An 8,680-nucleotide genomic window follows, 5' to 3' on the forward strand; every position below is an offset into this window, starting at 1 on the left:
GTAGAAGGTCTATAAGATATATGGCCGCAGTACAGACTCTTGCATAACGCATAATGCATAGTACATAAGGGAATTGACCAAGTGAAATTCTTTTTTTTCTATGGAATGGCAGGAAAAGGAGAATTTCGATTGGTCAATTCCCTTATGTACTATGCATTATGCGTTATGCAAGAGTGTGCTGCGGCTATTAACTCAGGATCTACAATAGTGTTTTAAGCCTTAGAGCCCAGACACACACTCTTGCATAACGCATAGTGCATAAGCGAATCAACTAATCAGAAACTTTCCTTTCCTCTCATTCCATGGAAAAGAAGAATTTTGATTGGTTGATTCGCTTATGCACTATGCGTTATGCAAAAGAGTGTGTCTGGGTCCTTAAGCCATAAAAAATGGACGAATCACAGTCGATTATTCCTCTCGGATTCGATTGTAATTGGTCAATTTCTTACGGCTTAGGTCTTAAACCTGTTGTAGATCCGGGGTAAGCCCTATCGCACATGAAATGCATAACAGAGCATAAGCATAACATAAGACTGCTGGATCAATGAGCATCTAGCATAATGTCGCCATTGATTTACATAAGATGCTCATTGGTTTAATGGCCTTACGTTATGCTTATGCTCTGTTATGCATTTCATGTGCGATAGCCCTTAGAGGGGAGCACAGACTCTTGCATAACACATAACACGTAATGTATAAGAAAATGTACCAATCAAAGTTCTTCGTTTCTTTCCTTTCTATGAAATAAGGAACTCTGATTGGTTCAATTTCTTATGCCTCATATGTTATGCATTATACAAGAGTCTGTGCTTCCCGCTTTATTATTAGCTTATAGCGTTTTCGACCCGACCGGGTTTGCACCAACCTGGGTTGGATTAATGGCGTTTTGCGCTCCCCTATTGGTAGAGCGTGTGACATCAACCAATAGGAAAGATTAATCCAACCCAGGTTGGTGCAAACCCGATCGGGCCGAAAACGCTATTAGAGTGTGCTTATAGAGCCTCTGAAAATACTTTTTTTTAAGAGTTATTCATAGTTAGTTTAATTAGTAAAAAGGAAAATTTTCATTAAAACAGTACTTACAATCGATAGAACCGATTTTGTAAAATATACCAAAAACTTCTTTTGCTTAGTCAATTAATAAATAATCCATATACCTATTTAAAAATAAATTATGTACAACAAAAAACAAAATAAGCTATAGGTGCAACTGTCAAATTAATAACATATAAAAATAAATATGATTAAATTCTTCCCGAAACAAAGAGTAGTTTTCAATAAGCTGTGTAGGATATTTATGTAAACATTATTAAAAAATTAACAATTAAAAATTGCAAATATATGTCTCTATAGTCAATAATATATGTAAAATAGTGCCAAAGTTGAAAAATGCAATTTATTAATGTAATTAGTGATCAAAATTTTATCAGTTCAAAGTAGGATATCCTAGGGACGTTTTATATTAGTACAATGATAATTACCCTTGTAGAAAAGTACTACTGAGCACTAGGAGTATTTTGAGGCACTTCTGTACTACAGCACTACTGTAGTAATGCAGAAGTGTTCATCAAGTAATACTGAGTAGTGCTAAGATCTTCTATATATCCGCGTTTCGGCAAGATACAAAATGCAGAAAACGAGTATGCATCATAGAAATTAATTATTAATAACTCTATTTTAAAAAAAGCACTTTCAGAGATTCTACGAGCACACTCTGATCAAGCTGAGAGTAAAGGCCTAAACACAATGCCAGGCAATAGCGATAGTATAGCGATAGGAATAATATAGAAATAAGAGATACATAAACTATCGCCTCCCGTTGCACAATGCGGCGAAAGAAATAAAGGCCAACCAATCAGATCGCGTACATACTGTAGTATGCTCTTCTGCTTCAGTAGACGTAACCTAAAAATGTTAAATCATTACAGGACACGGGTCACCAATCACTAAATTTCTTTAAGGACAACAATTTTTCAATAAAGTATTTTTTAAACAGATTTTCATCAAAAAATATTGGTAAATATTTTTTCCTTACGGAAAAAATTTATCATTTTCTCCTGTCATTTTCTCCTTGCGGAAAATGAGTCCATCTTGCGGCGGTACTGCGTATTACACCGCTTGCTTGGCGGCGTCTATAGCGTATAATACAAGCGGCATAATACGCAGTATCGCCGCAAGATGGACTCGTTTTCCGTAAGGAAAAAATGACACGGATCCCTATAAATAGGCATATGTAAATGAAATCCGTCACTTACTCTCAGCTTGATCAGAGTGTGCTCGTAGAGTCTCTGAAAACGCTTCTTTTAAAATAAAGTTATTAATAGTTAGTTTCTGTGATGCATGTCTGTGATACTTATTTCCTGCATTTTGTATCTTGCCGAAACGCGGATATATAGATGATCTTAGCACTACTCAGTATTACTGAACACTTTTGCACTACATTAGTATAGTAGTACAGTAGTGCCTCAAAATCCTAGTGCTCAGTAGTACTTTTCTACAAGGGTACAAATGTCCTAAGGTAATCATATGGACAATTTAATACAATTTTGGATCAGAATGGGATCAATTAAGTTTGGCTATCCTAAGGAAATAAATTGCTATGTGGGTTAGTAATTTTTTACGTCAATAATATACCTGCTACATTTTTGGTTCGTTGTGTTGTTCTGTAATATTTACATACACTATGTTGTGTAAACGGTCCGAAATTGCGTGTTTATTGGTACTTTAAGTTTAAACAAATTAATATTTCGGTATCAAACTCTATATGAATAGCATTCAATTTAATTGTTAAGGATTAGAAGAGCCACACTGGGTCTCTTAAATGCTTAAATACAACTTATTATTTCAAATAGTTAAAAATTAAAGTTTCGATCATTTCATAATGATCATTTTCAATAGTTATAATATATAACAACATTCAACCTTAAATAGATTTGATCAAATTGTCGTCTTTCTTAACTGTTATCACCTTAGATAACCATATACATGATCATTATTCTAAATTGTACTTTACTATGAAGTTTAATTCTTATTTCCAAATCAAGGATCTTGGTTTTCTGGCCATAGTGATATTGTAGATCAAGATGATTATAGCTGCACATCTTGTTAATACATTACAAATTACACAATACTTGTTTAAAATGATAAGAACATATACAGAAACTTTATTTCAATAAGTTTTGTAATCTGTAAACAGATAAAAAAACTCTTAATATATTTTAAGTACTTCAGAAATGATATTTAAATATATGTTTAATTGATATTTAAATAATATTTAAATTTATTATGTCGACATAATAAATTTAAATATTATATAAGTATCAATCAAGTATATATTTAAATATCATTTTTGAAGTACTAGGAATAGTTGAAATCTTTTTGGTAATATTTCAAAAAGATTGCAGATTCTTTCTGTAACATTTCATCAACTTTTCAACAAGATTGCATTTGCAAGAATCACGGACATTTTGCTATTCCAGAGCTCTCTCAGAAATGTTGCAGACATATTTCGCAATTTTTATGAAATGTTTCACTTTTTAATTGAAAAATTTCTGAAAACTTCCAATGCTGTATGGGATTATTACGGTGATAATTTTATAATATATCTCAGTAATATTCTCTTGTGATTCATTTTCGCAGGCATTGTAATATTACTGTGACATCTCAATAATATTTCAACGATATTTTTGCTAGATTTTATTGTAATATTGTAATGGAAAAATGATATTGCTGTGATATTATTATGATATTACGTGTTATATGGGAAATAATACATGCATAATATTTTTATATTCTGTTAAATAACGTAAATATATCATTATTGAAAATATACATTTAATCGTTTCAAATATACTTTCATATTTATTTATTTAACTTTGCTCATTTCGTGTATAGCAGTTTTTGGACTAATCTATAATAGTATAATGCAAGTGTGACTGAGTTTGCTATACATATAAGAAAAAAACGATTTTATTTCTGCTACAAATTTATTATATCTGCCTTTGAGCACATAATAATATTTTAAAATAACTAATACATAGAGATAAAAATATTTACATCATCCTATATTTAATCAGAGACATATTTTATTTTCGTAATAGACTATAGACTATAATATATGTAAAGCTGACTAAAAATTAAATATTTATATAAATTACGACACACTCACGACAGATGTGCTACGCAGAATACAATACAATGATTGCGTTCAGCAGAAAAAACTAATCAGTTAGCGCTTAGTGATTCTTTAATATGATTAGTTCTTACACTTAGATTTAGCGAAAAACTAAGGGTAAGAACCAGTCATATTAAAGAATCACTAAGCGGTAACTGATTAATTTTCTGTGCTGAACGCAGCCAATTTTACTAACACATATTCGAATATTGCACTCGATAACTTAATATTATTGCTCTCGATAACATAATATAGCGAGAGGACAAGATTAACACGTGTCATCCATTTTACATTAGACGCAAGCCAATCGCAAGTTTGTTACAACAACCAATTTGAAGCATTGATCTCAAAATGCAAGCTTCAGATTGTCTGTCACAACAAACTTGCGATCAGCTTGTGCCTAATGGAGAATAGACTAAGGGAGCGTTTATATATTGGCTGTAACCGCGTAAGCCGTATGCCGTAATTGACGTAATCTGTAAAAATTGACCTATCGTCCTTCTTATCATCGAATGAGAGGGGAATACTTGACTGTGATTAGTCAATTTTTACAGGTTACGGCCAATATAAACGCTCCCTAAGCGTTTACACAGCTCGATTTACATGCACCAAAGTTATAACATCGTTATGAAACTGTCCAGTCATTCCATTCTTCAGAGGAATAATTATACTTAATCAGAGACATATTTTATTTTCGTAATAGACTATTATGATTGGCTAGCTTCATAACATCGATATTATAATTTCGACGTAAATCGAGCCATGTAAACATAGTATAGTTGCCATTATGCCTTCCCTAACAGCACAGACCTCCAGGGGAGGTCCTTAAGACGTCCAGAGAACGTTTGTATGTCCTTTATACATCCTAAAGACATCTTCAGGATGTATCTCGGATATAAAATGTACTATTAGGGATCATAACGAGCAATCCTGTTTCCATAATATTATCATACAGGGTGTCCCAGATTAACCGCTAAATATTTCGTGCGCTGATAGAGTGGACTAAACTGAGTCGAAAAGTCCTCTACGATTTTGCAATTTTCGCAATAGTTAACAAGACATTAATTACTAAAAGTCGTCGAATATTGGTCTTCAATATAATTTTTTACTTAAGTACTATCAACTGTACAAAAAAACAGCAAGATACAAAAATTGTTAGTTTTCTTTTCATAGAACTCTAAAAATTTTTTCAGAATTTTTTGTTAACTTTTTAGTACTGCATTATCTTATTGACAATTATTTTTACCAATATGAGAAAATGCGGTACTAAAAAATTCTGAAAAACTTCTCAGAACTGTATGAGAAGAAAATTAACGATTCTTGTTTCTCGCTGTTTTTCTGTGAAATTGATAATACTTGAATAAAAAAATATTGAAAACCAATATTCGGTGATTTTTATTAATTAATAACTTGTTAACTCTTGTGAAAATGGTAAAATAGTAGAATTTTTTTACTCAGTTTCGTCCGCTCTACCATCACATAAAATATTTGGTGGTCATTCTGGGACACCCTGTACAATCCTTCTTAGACTTTCAGGGTATTATCTTCTAAGATATCAGAAGGTTTGCGGGTATCGCCGTATTTTCATCCATTATACTAATATATACCAACGTTTCGTAAACCTTGCCGTTCACTTCATCATAGAGCGAGAAATGCACTGATACTGATTGATACTGATATTAATTAATACTGATAAGGAGCATCTGATGAAGTGAACAGGAAGATTTACGAAACGTTGGCATTAGTAATGGATGAAAACACGGCCATAATTCGCAAAAAACTTTCTGGTACTATTATACAATTACTAGAACTAACCGTAACTACAACCAAGTTTAAAGAGAAAAATTCTATTCTATAAAAAAGATTCAATTAACAAATATTCTTTAAAATTCTTTCTATATACAACTGAACTTAATAGATCGACCTATACTCGTAGAGATAAAATATACAGTACCCTCCATAAGTTTGGGAACACCCTATATTTTACAGGAAAACCATTACATGACAGCAATCTATACATCATGTTTTTGATTTAAATACGTTATGAAACGTTTAAACGATGATAAATATTTTTATTTAGAAAGCACCTATAAGCTTGTACAGTAGGCGTCATTGATGTCTTCCGGTTTGAAATTTATAATTTTCTCCGTTACATATAATGGAAGTAAATTTCTTTTTTTTTTAGCAATATATACATAGATATGATGTATACGATCATAGTACAAGGAAACTATAAATTTCAAGCCGGAAGGTATCAATGACGCCTAATATACATGCCGAAAATATGTCGGACAATCATTTCACAGCATCGGAGCGCTCAAGGTTGAATTTCGCACTTTGGTTTATTGTTTATATTATATTGTCACTTGTTTTGTAACGTCGTACCTACGTGCGTTGTAGATACATCACAGGTCGTTTAATTGTAGTTTAACGATTTCTATAAAAGTGGTAAATTATTTGAGTCACAAGTTGATTTCAGACTCTGTAAAAATTGTAAAATGGCCCCGAAGAATCAGATTTCGTATAAATCGCGTTTTAATTAGAATTCCATATTTTAATGGCATGTTATTATAGATAACGTATGTATGTATGTACTTTTATTTAGTTTTTTTTTTAAATTAAATAATTAATTTTTAATTAAATTATTTGCAAATCAAAATATATCGATTTTATTAGATATTTTCCTTGTGTGTTTCCAAACTTATGGAGGGTACTGTAAATATATATACATCTATAAGGAATTTCACCGTCCATAAACTCCGAATTTGCAGTTGCGCTGTTGCGAAAAATCTAATGTAACTAATTAATTTTTAAAAACGGTATGTATTGATAACTTGCACGTTGACGCAATAAAGACGATAATTTGATATGACATAAACGATATGGTCGGTGCAAGGTTGGAAACATTACTTCATAAAAATATAATGTGATACTATTAATTGTTTTTGTAAAAAATAACGATTCGTTACTTTTTTCGTTACTTTCTTTGCAATGTTAAAGTAGGATTGTAGATTTTAAAACTACGTGTTGTTTAATAATCGGTATTAAATGTAAAATAACAATTAATATTAAATTATAAAACTCATAAGTTAGTTTCTATATAATAAATTTTTCTTTATATTCAACTTATCAAATAAATTTTCAATAATTTGTTATATTAATATTTTTATTTTTTAATGTATGTATCTTCATTATTATCGTAATTTACAAATACAAATTTTATTAAAAAATTTTATTAAACATTGTTTTCATCAAACATTAAATGACATTAATGCCATTATTAAGAATACATTTCAATATATTCAATATATTTACTGCCAGTACTAATTTATAGTTTACATTACTAAAATTTTTCAATATTGGCAATGACTGATCAGAATGCAGCCTAAGATATAAAGTATAAAATATTTTTTGATATTAAAAAATTTTTATTTAAATAAAATATTTTTATTCAATAAAAAATAATGTGATTAAATAGATATAAAGAGAATAGGGAATTAAAGTAACGATAAAAAGTAACAATTGATTTATTTTATATCATTAATATCGAACAGACAGAAGAAAGTAACGATTGTTATCGAAAAAAGTATCGATAAACATAACGACGTTATAAGTAACGCGTTACTTCTCGACCGTGATAAGGACTGCCGCACACAAAATTCCGTAGCAGTATGCGTAAGACGTAAACTTAAGCTGATGAATCAATCAGGATACTGCTTTAGATTACGTAATCTAACGGAAATGGAAATAATAGTAAACTTATTCATAACCTCGCAATAAGGCGAATTTCAACCGGTTGAAACTCGCCTTATGGATAAGTTTACTGCTATTTCTATTTCCGTTACAGTACGTAGATCTAAAACAATATCCTGATTGGCTCATCGGCTTAAGTTCACGTCTTAAGGGGATGCTGGAGTGACGGTCGAACTTAATCAAGGTCGATAGTACAGACTTTTTTAAATTCCAAATTCGATAATAGTGACATCTTTCATTTATTTCTTATACTTATTATATATCGTTGTGTCTCGTTCAAACGCATTCATCTGTCCTTATCTAACATATTGCAACGCCATCTCTTAGAAAGAGATCAACTAAAATACTGCTTGGTTTCATGGCTTCACGTCAATTTCACTCGTAATATACAAACGAAATTTTCGGCGACTCTTTTCTCTTATACTGAAGCCCCTACCTCGTTTCTAAAAGCATAGAATTGTTCTTCGAGGTTTTCTGTAGGCTGCTTGCTACTTATTTTAATCGGGTAAAATTTGAAACTCTTATATGCAGCACATATTGTGACGAGTTGACTGCAGAAGCAGGTGACAAAACTACAATTTTTAATTTTCTTTCATTTTTCGTATTAAATTGTAGCTGGCAGCCTGTGTTGTTGTCGATACTTTAATTGTGGAGAAGGACTTTTCAATCCATAAACACAATTAAAAGAAAAGAGCCTTTAAAAATTAATAATAAAACGGGACACTCCAGCATCCCCTTAAGGTTACTGTTACA

This window comes from Trachymyrmex cornetzi, unplaced genomic scaffold (genome assembly GCF_001594075.2).
Source record: "Trachymyrmex cornetzi isolate Tcor2-1 unplaced genomic scaffold, Tcor1.1 scaffold637, whole genome shotgun sequence".
In the NCBI taxonomy this organism is placed as follows: Eukaryota; Metazoa; Arthropoda; class Insecta; order Hymenoptera; family Formicidae; genus Trachymyrmex; species Trachymyrmex cornetzi.